The sequence below is a fragment of the Coenobita brevimanus genome, chromosome 22 (genome assembly GCF_032717465.1).
Source record: "Coenobita brevimanus isolate Jiangsu-jjx chromosome 22, ASM3271746v2, whole genome shotgun sequence".
NCBI lineage: Eukaryota > Metazoa > Arthropoda > Malacostraca > Decapoda > Coenobitidae > Coenobita > Coenobita brevimanus.
The window spans coordinates 44065916-44078747 of record NC_136975.1 but is presented as its reverse complement, the minus strand read 5'-3'; the positions used below and the strand labels follow the sequence as shown (position 1 = coordinate 44078747).

At 42.8% G+C, this 12832-nt stretch overlaps 1 protein-coding gene across 1 annotated transcript in view; it reads right to left on the bottom strand.

Moving 5' to 3' along the window:
* dally (division abnormally delayed protein) overlaps positions 1-12832 on the bottom strand; it is a 386642-nt gene that overhangs the window by 310096 nt on the left and 63714 nt on the right. The gene's annotated exons all lie outside the window — the stretch shown is intronic.

The following is a 12832-nucleotide window of genomic DNA, read 5'->3' as shown; positions in this document are numbered from 1 at the left end:
TTTAACCTCTTCAGCTCGTGGACGTCTTCATCATTTTATTCTAAACGCCACACCATTTTATTCCCCTCAGGGACACCCTGGTAGCGAAGGGGTTACTAATATATATATATATATATATGTACTACGGAATTCCAAATATCTGTCATAAACTGAGTTAAATTCGTCTGGTAAAGGGAAGGTTGTGGACGGATCTTGAATTTGTTTTCTATGCATTTTTTTCTTTGGAGTGGACTTGCTTTCGATTTCAGCTACTGGTTCCCCGACGAAAAGAGAATAAAATACAAAGAGTCTTAAGGGAAAGGGGAAAAAAAAGAAGCTTGGAAACAGCATAACAGTGGGAGAAGGATCGATGAGAATACAAACACTATCGATAACCTCTTAACTATGAAGAAAATCGTCTGGAGAAAGATGGGAAAAAAATATATATAAAAAATTCTCTTTCTGGTAAGGTTAACGCACTTCTAAGCCGGGGAATAACCACATGAATTATCCAGCTGTAAACCCCTCTAGCAATAACCATCCTAACGACCCCAGACTAGTAATTAGCTCCAGTTAACTATCTCTGGCTGATATGAGTAAGAGGCTGCTGGTCAAACACTGCCATTGTCTCGCCTACAGTGCCACAAGGTCTTTGGGCCATAGACCTCAACATCCCCCCTCCCCTCCCCTCCCCTCCCCCTCTCCTTGCCCCCAACCCTCTCCCCTGCTCCCCCAAGCCTCCCCTCCCCTTACTCCCCCTCCCCTCTCCTCAACTCTTCTTTATGCCCCGTGCCAACTTACACTCCCTTACCCCCCACCTCTCTCGCTATCTGTGTGTGTGTGTGTGTGTGTGTGTGTGTGTATGTGTGTGTGTGTGTGTGTGTGTGTGTGTGTGTGTGTGTATGTGTGTGTGTGTGTGTGTGTGTGTGTGTGTGTGTGTGTGTGTGTGTGTGTGTGTGTGTGTGTGTGTGTGTGTGATTCCTTCTCTCACTCCCTTCTCCCCTTCATCCCCAATCGTCTTTCCCCTACTCACCCCTACCCTCCTCCCCTACTCACACCCACACTTTTTTCTCAAGCACATCCCCTTCCCTTCACACCCCCTCCCTCCCCTTTACTAAATGCACCCCCTGGCAACCACAGAGCGCCTCCCCTCCCTTCCCTTCCCCTTCCCTCACCAGATCCCCCATGTAATATAAACTGACATATAAATACAAGACTGGGAATCTGTGTGTCTTTCTAAATTAGGACCACGTTCTGCAATATTCTCTTACTTCTCCTACCATTATGCATCAATAATAAAGAGAAATCGTGTATAAATATTGCAATCAGGAAAAAAGAAAGAAAAATACTGTACGATACCAAACAAAGTTACACACACACACACACACACACACACACACACACACACACACACACAAACGAAGAGTACAACAGAACATTCACGAGAAACACAATACGAAAATGTACCCATATATTAATGAAAACTGCAAATAATAAAAAAATAAATTAAATAACATTGCATCTAAAGTAACAAATCCATTTTAAGAACTATATTCCTGAGCTGAATAAAATCGTCTGGTTTGAAGAAATACAAATCGATTTTCTTTAACTCAGGCTACCTCCAGACGATTTCCTTAAGCTTGGAGAAATCTTAAATAGTGAGGGGGGTTAGAGATAAGCTTCATTAACCCCTCCACAGCCTAATTAATCTCCCTAAGCATAACAAAATCGTCTGAAGTCAGCTAGAATGAGGTTTGAATCGGTGAAGAAGTGTGTGTGTGTGTGTGTGTGTGTGTGTGTGTGTGTGTGTGTGTGTGAGAGAGAGAGAGAGAGAGAGAGAGAGAGAGAATGCCTCAGGACAGCCTCGAACCCGTGACCCTCCACACAAAGCATGTCACCTGTTGCTCAGTCTACAGGAGTGGGTGTCTTGCTTTATATTATGCTTTATTTATTGTGTATTTCTTTATTATTACACTCTTCTTATTGACTCCACGCTATTAAGTCCATCTGTCTATCTATCTATCTATCCATCTATCTGTTTGTCTGTCTGTCAGTTTATAAGATGGTTTTTAATAATTTTAGATGCAGTGGTGTACTCAGAGGCATATAAATAATAATAATAATAATAATAATAATAATAATAATAATAATAATAATAATAATACCCTACCATTCACTGCAAGAAAAATATGAAGTTTGTGGTTCGCAGTCTAAGTGTTAATTAAAATCCAGTTCCCGGTATTCCAAAGACGTTCCTTCCCCCCTCCCTTCCTCCACTTCCACCTCCACATCTCTCTCTCTCTCTCTCTCTCTCTCTCTCTCTCTCTCTCTCTCAACACTTCGTAACTAATGTCCCCACCTCCTCATCCTGTCATGTTCCAACCAGCCAACCTTCTTCCTTTCTTCCATCTCTCCGCCTCAGCTCTACCTCCACACCTCCTTTCCTCCACCTCCAAGCCTCCCTCTCTCCCTCATTCCACCTCCTCAACCTCTCGAGTTCCAACCACCCCTCCACCTCCACCTCCTCCACACATCGTCACAAACGTCTGCACCTCCTTATCCAGCCTTTCATGGTTCTTCCACACCTCCACCTCCACACCTGCCTGCCTCCACCTCCTCCACACTTCGTAATAAATGTCTCCACCTCTTCACCCTGTCATGCACCAGCCAACCAGCTCTCCTCCACACACACACACACACACACACACACACACACACACACACCTACCCACATAAATCCAGAGTACGTATTCATAAAGTTGCTCAATCAATTTCCGTAATAAACATACTCGCAGTGGTAGTGAAACTTGCGTACCACTGTGAATTACTTTTGTCTTTAATTTATACATTTTTACTCCCTTTCTATTTTTTTTAAATACTTTTTCGTAATCATTAGTTTTTTATTATTATCATCGTACTTTCATTACAAACACAACCGACAACCATCGATGTTATATTCAGGTCCCTATTTATATTGCTGGGTGAAAAGGGACAGGGGAAGAAACAAACTTAGTCCGCCAGTCCGATCGGCGTGAGAGTCTTGGAAGTGGGAGTGGAAGAATTAAAAAGAAGAGGTGGGTAGGTGAAGACTGGCATGCGGGAGAGAGAGAGATTCATACATCACTCTTACCAATTACTCTACCACAACCACCACCACTACACAACTACGACCACTATCAACATCATCCTCACTAAAACACCTCTACCACCACTACCACAATTACCACCACTACACTACCACAACCACCACATCATACTTGGAAGCCGTCTGGGGCCATGGAGAGACGGCAGAGGGAATGTATGTTACAGGTCTTGCTTCCAGTGACGTGTGGAGGGAAATTAAATGTAGTCTTCATTAACCCGCTGAGAACGAGAGGTATTTTTTGACGATAAATAAAAGAATCGTCTGAGGGAAGTAAAAAAAAATCGTCATGGAACTGGAAGGGTTAAAACGTTCGATACCAAGGCGTCTTTTATTCTTCCCACCTCCCGACGATTTTATTCAACTTGAAGGGGGAAGTGAGCGATATTAAAACGTATTTCCTAAGATGAATAAAATCGTCTGGTGACTGCAAGAATAAAAGAAAAAACGAATCCAATCAATGCCAGGGGTCTCTCTCAAGCTGAATAAAACCGTCCACAGGTAGCAAGATATATATATATAAAGCGACGGTACAGAAAAACAGCCTAGCGAATACTCACATCCCGGACTGATATGTAAATTGGGGTAAAACAAAAAAAAAATCCCCCCTCAATACATAAACTGGTCTGAAAATAATGAGAACTTTAAAACAACATTATATACCAGCTAAATAGATTAATTCCCGTGGCAAAAAAAAAAAAAAACAGTAAGTAATAAGACATGGTGCGTAATTCCTTGGATAAACAAATATTCACATTTTCTTGACCACTATGTAAGTTGGTGTTAAAGTTAATCCGGACGTCTTAAAAGAAGTCTTAGGTGGGTTAAGAGAAGGGTTTTAAGTTAGCAGGCGAAACGCTTGGGTCAGACTTTTATACTCTTTACCTCGTGCCCTTGCCAAATATATTCTCTCTCTCTCTCTCTCTCTCTCTCTCTCGTTTAGTCACGCCCAATTTATACTTGTCTGCTTTAGTTCTCCTCGTATATTTCTCTCTCTCTCTCTCTCTCTCTCTCTCTCTCTCTCTCTCTCTCTCTCTCTTTATTAACTTTTATGTGGTCGTCTACCCGTCCGTCTGTCTCTGATTTAGTCTTGTTAGTTTTATTCTCGCGTTTATGTCTCTCTCTCTCTCTCTCTCTCTCTCTCTCTCTCTCTACGTATCCCATTTTTTTTTCAATCTGTTCTTATGTATTCTTTGTATTCTCTCTCTATCTCTCTCTCTCTACGTATCCCATTGTTTTTTCAATCTGTTCTTATGTATTCTTTGTATTCTCTCTCTATCTCTATCTCTATCTCTCTCTCTCTCTCTCTCTACGTATCCTAATTTTTTTTCAATCTGTTCTTATGTATTCTTTGTATTCTCTCTCTCTCTCTCTCTCTCTCAGCCCACACCGATGGCCAATTCATATTGTACACGCGCGTCTATAAAAATACAGTTACAATGGTTATGTCAGAATTAGCAGGTTTTTATTTCCCTGCTTTTTATTTATTTATTAATCTTTTTTTATTCAGGTTCGCCGGCGCTCCGACACGCACGCACGCATCATTCAAGAAAACAACGGGGCTCGTGTGTGTGTGTGTGTGTGTGTGTGTGTGTGTGTGTGTGTGTGTGTGTGTGTGTGTGTGTGTGTGTGTGTGTAATCACCTAATCACATACACTAACCTCCCCTCCCCTAACCCCCTATGGTCGTTTTGCTTTCATTTAAGGGAACTGGGCCACTCCCATACCTTAAATACTTATATACTTAAATACTTCAAGGTGTGGTGGCAGGAAATTCGATGACAATTAGCTATAAGTCTAGAATTAATCTCCTTGGTTACTATTCCTTTTTACTTGAACTTGGCCTAAAATTAAAGTCTCTGTCTGGAATGCTGGGTTGTAAAAATAGACTAAGATTAGAAAATGCTACTAGTCACGAAGAAGTGCTGTGGAAATGAGGTATAGTCGTAGTATTCTCTTTCTCCGCCACTGAGTTATGTGAAATGTGCTGCAAAAGGACGAAATTCTGGGCCAAGTTTAGGTGAAAGGAATGTAGTCACCAACCCAGCTCGAATATTCTCTCTCTCTCTCTCTCTCTCTCTCTCTCTCTCTCTCTCTCTCTCTCTCTCTCTCTCTCAAACGTGCTATACACAAACCAAACACACAATCGTCTCGCCTACCCTCGTCCTCTCGCCGAAAATGTGGTGGGTACGAACTGGTTACTACTGGAGGGTTTCACTTACCACAAACAACCGCTCCTTGACTCGCTATTGGTGTAGCAGATACGCCAGGATACACGTGGTAGATACACTAGGATACACGTGGTAGATACACTAGGATACACGTGGTAGATACACTAGGATACACGTGGTAGATACACTAGGATACACGTGCACACTAGGATACACGTGGCAGATACACTAGGATACACGTGGTAGATACACTGTCTCTTGTACCCCCATCTTCTACAGTATCTCGCTTCATCGCCAGAGTAAAGTGTAATTATGGGCAAATCTTAAATAATCTGTGACCTCTTCTGCCTCTTCAGTGCCTTTGCCTTTCCCCCATATCCTCCTACAGGCGCATCTATGAGCTATATTTACACTACAAACAGACGATTTCTACAAGCAGACGATTTTTTTTTCCCAGACGACAGAAATATTACCAGAAAAGCAGTGAAAGACGGAAAGTTTGATGCTGTGATGTTGATGTTTGATGCTAAGTGAGCGACACTGCCAATCGTGAGAAAAGACAACTGGAGACATTGTGCTGAGTGAAACATTGGGATGAGAACAAGATGCCTGGCAGGAGAAAGGGTACACTGACTAAAGATCAATAACGACAAAAAGATTACACGAGAAAAATAGAGAAAAAACGAGAAAAATGATAAATGATAGTAATGGTTCCACCGAAAAAGAAAATGATGATGGCTTTGCTTTAACCCTTTCAGCCTGTGAACGTATTTTATATTGAACTCTTGCTACCTACTGACGCTTTTACTTAGGAGAGTGCACTAGGAAAGAAGGAATTATTGGAGACTATATTTACTATAAAAAAAAAAAATCTATGAAAGTGATGTCTAAAAAAAGGAAAAAAAAAAAAAAAGTGATAGTGTAAAATTCAAAGGCCGGTATTGTCGTCGGTTAAGGAAGCTCCCTAACGCCTTTTCCTAAGCGACTAATTTTGCTTATTACACCTTACTGTCCCTGTTTACACAAATCATTCTAATATCGTCATCCTCTGCATAAATAACGTACAAAACAATATTAACCAGCCATACCCAAAAAATAAATCGCTAAGGAACAGGTGTCAGGGAGCTTCCTATTCTCGTCAGGTAAGGAAGCTCCCTAACACCTCTTCCTTAGCGATTTATTATCCAAACTACCCATTTATATCCTGTTGTTTTACTTCTTATATCTTTTTATGATCGACACAGTGTGCATGAATAGCCTAACACACAGGAATACAGTAACGAAGCAGAATCAGAAATAAACCGGTAAGGAAGGGGTGTTAGCAAGTTTCCTAACCGCAGAGAATACAGTCTTAAGTCAACCCAGCCTCCTCTGTTCACCTGGCCACCAGCCCTGCCACTCTCCTTATACGGGTGGTCAGAACTATTAGCAGCGGGGCAGGAAAAACTCACTCTGCAGCAACTCAATGAAGACCAGTGCGAAGATGACACTCACATCAGTTTTTTTCTTTATCCTGCTAATCATCCACTCACTCAATTAGGTAAAGTTCATATAGTTATACACACTGTGGTAAAGACAACTTCATTCTTCTTTGGCACTAATCTACTAGAGTTGTATATTCGCGGTCACTGGCTTCTTTACAACGACTCTAAATTATATCAAAACACAGCAGTGATTCTCCTTATGACTCACTCTTTAGCTGTATAATAAAGCCTGTCGTCTGATAGAATGGAATGCTAAAGCTGTCCCAACCGTGAGAGAGTCCATAAAATCCTGATCAACTCTGCTATTTATCCTGACTAACACAACACGCGTATATTCTGCTGAGGGAAACATTTACCCCCAAAAGTCAGAAACTAAAACCTTTTGGGGTACGACATATGACTCCGTAAGTTAGTGAAGGCCTAACAACTTACCAGAAGTTAGTAGGATATACAGAAGGGTGAGAGATTAGCTATGCAAATGTTGTAATCTCGCTCAACTGCTTCATATATCAAAGGTGTGAGAGCATAATTAACCAGAGCAACGCATACAAAGACCAGACGAGGATCACATTTCTAGCATGTCCAGATGAGTGAAGTTTACGAGGCTGAGACAAGCAGTAGCTGTGTGGCAGGGAACGACTGGCAGGGTGTTGATGTCCCCTATCCTCTTTTTACTCTAACTTGGCCGAAAACTACAATCATTCCACCTTCAAGGCTGAGCATCTTGAATATTGAGTTGTAACCTGAAAGTAACACTAGAATATGATGCTAGTCACCAAGAAGTATGATGGAAAGCATGTGGAGCCGTAGCACCGTCTTTTTCTGCCACTGAACTACATGAAACTAACACAAAACGAGGAAAATCTGGGCCAAGTTAAGGTGAAAAGACTATAATTATCCCAATTAGTGCAGTGACCCCCAGACACCTCCGCCAGCTTGGACAAATGGGCCAGGCATCTCCACACGTCACTAAATGCTATAATATTTTCGGAATGTTTAGTTGCAGTATATATATAAGTAGACTAAATTACAAGGATGATTGTGACGGGTTTATTTGCAACTTCACTACCCTGGCCTTCAGCAGACAATGATACAAGTACGGTCAGATGCAACAGGTAACTACGGCAACACCAACAAACAACAACAACAACAACAACAACAACAAAGCGGCATGAAGGTGCAACACGTAACAAGAAAAACAACAACAACGACGGTGCAACAGGTAATGACAACAACAGCAGCAGCAACAACAACAACAACAACCCTTCTGACCAAACCACATTAACCCTTTCACTACGACGACGTCCCCTATACTCTTACTACCACCGGACAAATTTCCCCACCTTGGAAAGTGAGGTAAGACACGGCCTTCACTGACCCCTCAACTAGTACTCGGCGCCTTCACGTGGTGGCATCGATATAACTGGGTGACTCCACAGCCCGGTTATATAAACGTCCCTCTATTCCCTCCCCATCCCCCCAAAAGAGGATGGTGGACTGCAGGAGGACAACTTCAGCCTGCAGTCCACTGGGTTCACGTTTCAGATGAACCTGGGGCTACTACTACTACTGCTTCTACCACAACCACCACCACTACTGTCTGCCCTTCATTATAAGAGGTCATCACTAAGCAAATACAATCGTCTGGGAGGAGGAACAAGGAAACAAACAAATCGTGGCAGGGTTGAGACAGGCAGGTGTGAGGAGACAGCTGAGTTGGAGATTAAACAGCACAGTGAGTTGTCCTGGGCTGGGTAGTTGTCTGGTCTCCGTGGCTTAGCTTTCACCTCTCTCTCTCTCTCTTTCTCTCTCTCTCTCTCTGATCAGCAGTGAGAGAGAGAGAGAGAGAGAGAGAGAGATTCACTGTAATAAATGCAGACAGTCTTTACCCCTAACACGAGTGCCTCTTACAATCTGCACCTCACTAATACTACTCTCTCTCTCTCTTATATTCTTACACGGTCCTAATACACCCACTACACCTTCCTAATACGTCTCACACTCTACACATCCCTAGTACTGCTATGTTTCTTACACAATACACCATCCAAATAAACCTATGTCTCTTATACTCTAGATCTCCCTAATACAGCCGCCTCTGGGCTACAGTGTGCAGTTCTGGTCACCTACACTTATAAAAGCTATAGATCAACTTAATATTGTCCACTCTAGAGGTGCGTAACTTCTCAATCTCTTACGGACACTGAATTACCAACATCGTCTACGGTTTCGGTCTGTTGTCGTTAGATGCCCAAAGATTGCATGGTTAGACTGCTTCTACTGTACCCTAACTTGGCCTGAAACTGTCATCTTTCCATCTTGAATGCCGAATCATACAAATTTACACTAGAATGTGATGCTTGTCATGAAGTGCTATAGAATGAATACAGAACCACAATATTGTCTTATTGTCATTATGGTGCATGAAATAGGCTGTAAAGGGACGAAAATCTGGGCCAGCTTGAAGTGAAAGTGGTAGAGTTCACCTGGGTTTAAAAAATTCTGACAGATTTGACGGTGTTGGCTACAGGATGTTGTTTAGCCTCACTACGAATTCGAAACGCAAACACTGTTGGATTTTAGAATTGGAAAACTGTGTGGGGTGGAAATTTTCTGGCATACACAATCTGGTCTATATGGAAGAAGCTGCCCATGGAGGCTGTCCGCAGTAATTACGGCAAAGCGGTAAAAAACAAAATCCCGCATAAGCGTGTTTTTGCGGTATGACTCTTCCATATACCTCTAAAATCTCTCTTAGGCAAAATCCCTGAGGCAATAGCTTTTCCTTGTAACACTCAGTGACTTTCTCTCGTTCGATGTTCATTCCCACCTCAAGCTTCATTCTTGTCTTCTGGTCCACCTCTCCTTCCTTCCCTCCTCTACTCCCTCACAGACTCACCCATTTCCCCACTCCCGACACGCAGCCCCACAACCTGACTTTTCACTTAATTTCCAAAAACAGACACGGATAACGCAACCAACTGAAAACTACACATTCCACACTCCCTTGACGCGGATGTACAATTTAACAACTTACTCTCCATGCGATTTCATTTAATTACGACGAGCCTCTGTATATTGGAGGGGTTAGATTAGCCATATTTAACCCTTTCATCCCTACAGATCCTCCCAAAGTTGACTAATACCGTGTGGAGATGGCAAGAATATTATAAACCCACTCCCTCCCTTCACTCAGCGCACGTCGGGGAAGGGTCGCGTCTAGATCCGATTAGGTGCAAGATTAATTGTTTGCCGGGATTTTGGAGACTTAAGGAAAAAAAAAGCTAATTGTGCAGTGAATACTGATGAGGGGATATGAAGTGAGGGCTATTTGATGCTGGTAACCCTTTTATTAAGAAAACTTTTTTTTTTTTTTTTTTTTCCCCCCAACCAGCGACGCTGAAGGCGCAGCTGTCGTGATCGTCAGTTTCTAGGTATGTCTGCATGTATGTATGTGTATGTATGGTATGAATGTATATATATAATGTTCTATGTATGTATGTATATAAACAAATTACTTCATGAATGCCTGATCCACTGGGGATTAAAACTGGCACATACACTGTGTGTGGGGATGGGAAGAAGTGATCTGATACTGGTGCAGACCGACCAAAGACAGGGGTCACTGGTCAAGGCCACATTTCAGGACGTGGGATTACCTCCTGAAAGCCTGATCGTATTTCCAACAAACCTGATAATCAACATACACCGTGTACCGTGATGGGAAGAAATTATTTGATCTTAGTGCATATCGATCAAAGGTCAAGATCACAGAGCACGGTCAAAGCTCAGACACGCCGTCACTTTTTCTCTGAGCACCCTCACTAGTTACTTCTGTTACCGCCTCACGATTTTATTCAATTTAGGAAGACAGGGAGACTTCTTGCACAAGGGGGTACAAACTATCTGGTATTATAATGCCTTTTTAACTTATTTTCCTTACCACAGTCGATTTTATTCAGTCTGGAGGGACATTTGGTAGTGAGGGATATAGGAAAACCTCTCACTGTCACCTTCAGTACAGTGAAGCCTTTTTTAAACTTATTCTTGCGACCACCAGGCGATTTTATTCAGTTCGTGGAGGTGGCAAACTACTACTACCACTACTACAGTACTAAATTTGGAAATGCTATTAACAATTCTCCCTCTAAGAGTAAGGTTTTTCTTGCTCTCTGGACCCTGCCTCACTCCATGTTTGGGTGGGAAAAGGGTTCGGGACAATAATAATAATAATAATAATAATAATGTGCATTCAGTATTGCCATTTAATATTAAGTCCCCTACCGGATGATAACATCCATATATATACGGTAACTGACCTTGGGAGTAGATGGCTGGTTGTTCAGTGCGACAAACCGTCAAAATATGGGGAACAATTGTGTGAAGTTATATCAAAATCTGTCCATGCATGTGGAAGTTACAGGACGGACACGAAATTCCAGACGCTCTGATGTACTGACGAAACCGCGCAAACCTGCAGTCCCCTACCGTCTTCGCCGGTAGGGGACTAAGAATTATAATAATACGTCAACTCTGGGAAGGGAAAGATAGCAGAGTCTAGGAAAACTCCAGAAAGTTGTTTGCACCCAGAGTATTAAGAGTTCTTTGTTATGTTTTTGTTCTTTCTCTGTGCTTGTTCTTCACTATTTGTTCTCATTAGCCTCTTTATTTATGTAATGTGGTGTGTGTGTGTGTGTGTGTGTGTGTGTGTGTGTGTGTGTGTGTAAGAGAGAGAGAGAGAGAGAGAGAGAGAGAGAGAGAGAGAGAGAGAGATTCAGTACCGTACAGCCTGGTCTTTAAATATACTCACACTCCTAAATTCTTAATGCTGATGGTATACTGCACCACACCCCTTCCTACCCCTCTCTCACCCTCCTTTTCCCCTTATCTTCCCTCTCTTTCCCCTCCTCTTCCCTCCCTCCTCTCTCTGTCCATCCTTCTACCCTCATTCCTTTCAGTTCCCCCTCCTTCTTCCCTCATCCTTCCCTCTTCCTCCCTCCCTCCTCTCTCTTTCCATCTTTGTCCCTTCCTTCCTTTCCTTCTCCCACTCTTATTCCTCTTTCCCTCCATCACTCCTTCCCTTCATCTGCTCTCTCCCCCTTCTCTTACTTTTCCTCTCCTAATGTCTCTGTGCCCTCTTCACCCCACTTTCAAAACTCCCTATTTCCTCCTCCTCTCCCCCATCCCTCTTCCCCTCTCCAACCCCTCCCCTTTCCTCTCCACAACCATCTCCCTACATCTCATTCTCTCCGCTCTCTTCCTCCACTATCTTCACCCTCTCCCTGTCCCTCCCTTATTCTCTTCCTATTCTTCCCCCCCTCCCCCCCCCCTCTCTCTCTCTCTCTTTCATATTGATGTAGGTAGCCACACACTAATGCCTACACCCAAACTACACACCCCTCCCCACTACACACGCTTGTTCGGCCGGAAAATAGCGGTGTGTGTAGCAAAGTGGCGCCCATGTTAACATAATTAAAGGCGGAGGTTTGGTGGGTGAGAGAGAGAGAGAGAGAGAGAGAGAGAGAGAGAGAGAGAGAGAGAGAGAGAGAGAGAGAGAGAGAGAGTTATATCGTGTGTTTATCTTAAAGCTTTGCGTGTAAATGAGGTTTTACGTGTGTGTGTGTGTGTGTGTGTGTGTGTGTGTGTGTGTGTGAGAGAGAGAGAGAGAGAGAGAGAGAGAGAGAGAGAGTATATATCCATCAAATGTCACTCTCACACCTCGCAACACCAATACTAATCACAACTACACCCTGTCCCACACCCCACAGACACAACACTCCCCCACTACCACCATCACAACCACAACTACCAGCATCAAACCACAACTTCCACCATCACAACCACAATTACCATCATTACCCCACTTCCACCATCACAACCACAACTACCTCCATCATAACCACAACTACCACCATTACAATCATTACAACTACAATGACCTCCTTTATTACTAAATCACTACCACCATCGCAACCACAACTATCATCATTACTATCATTACAACTACTACTACCTCCTTCACTACTACTCCCTCTACACCATTACCACACATCACCA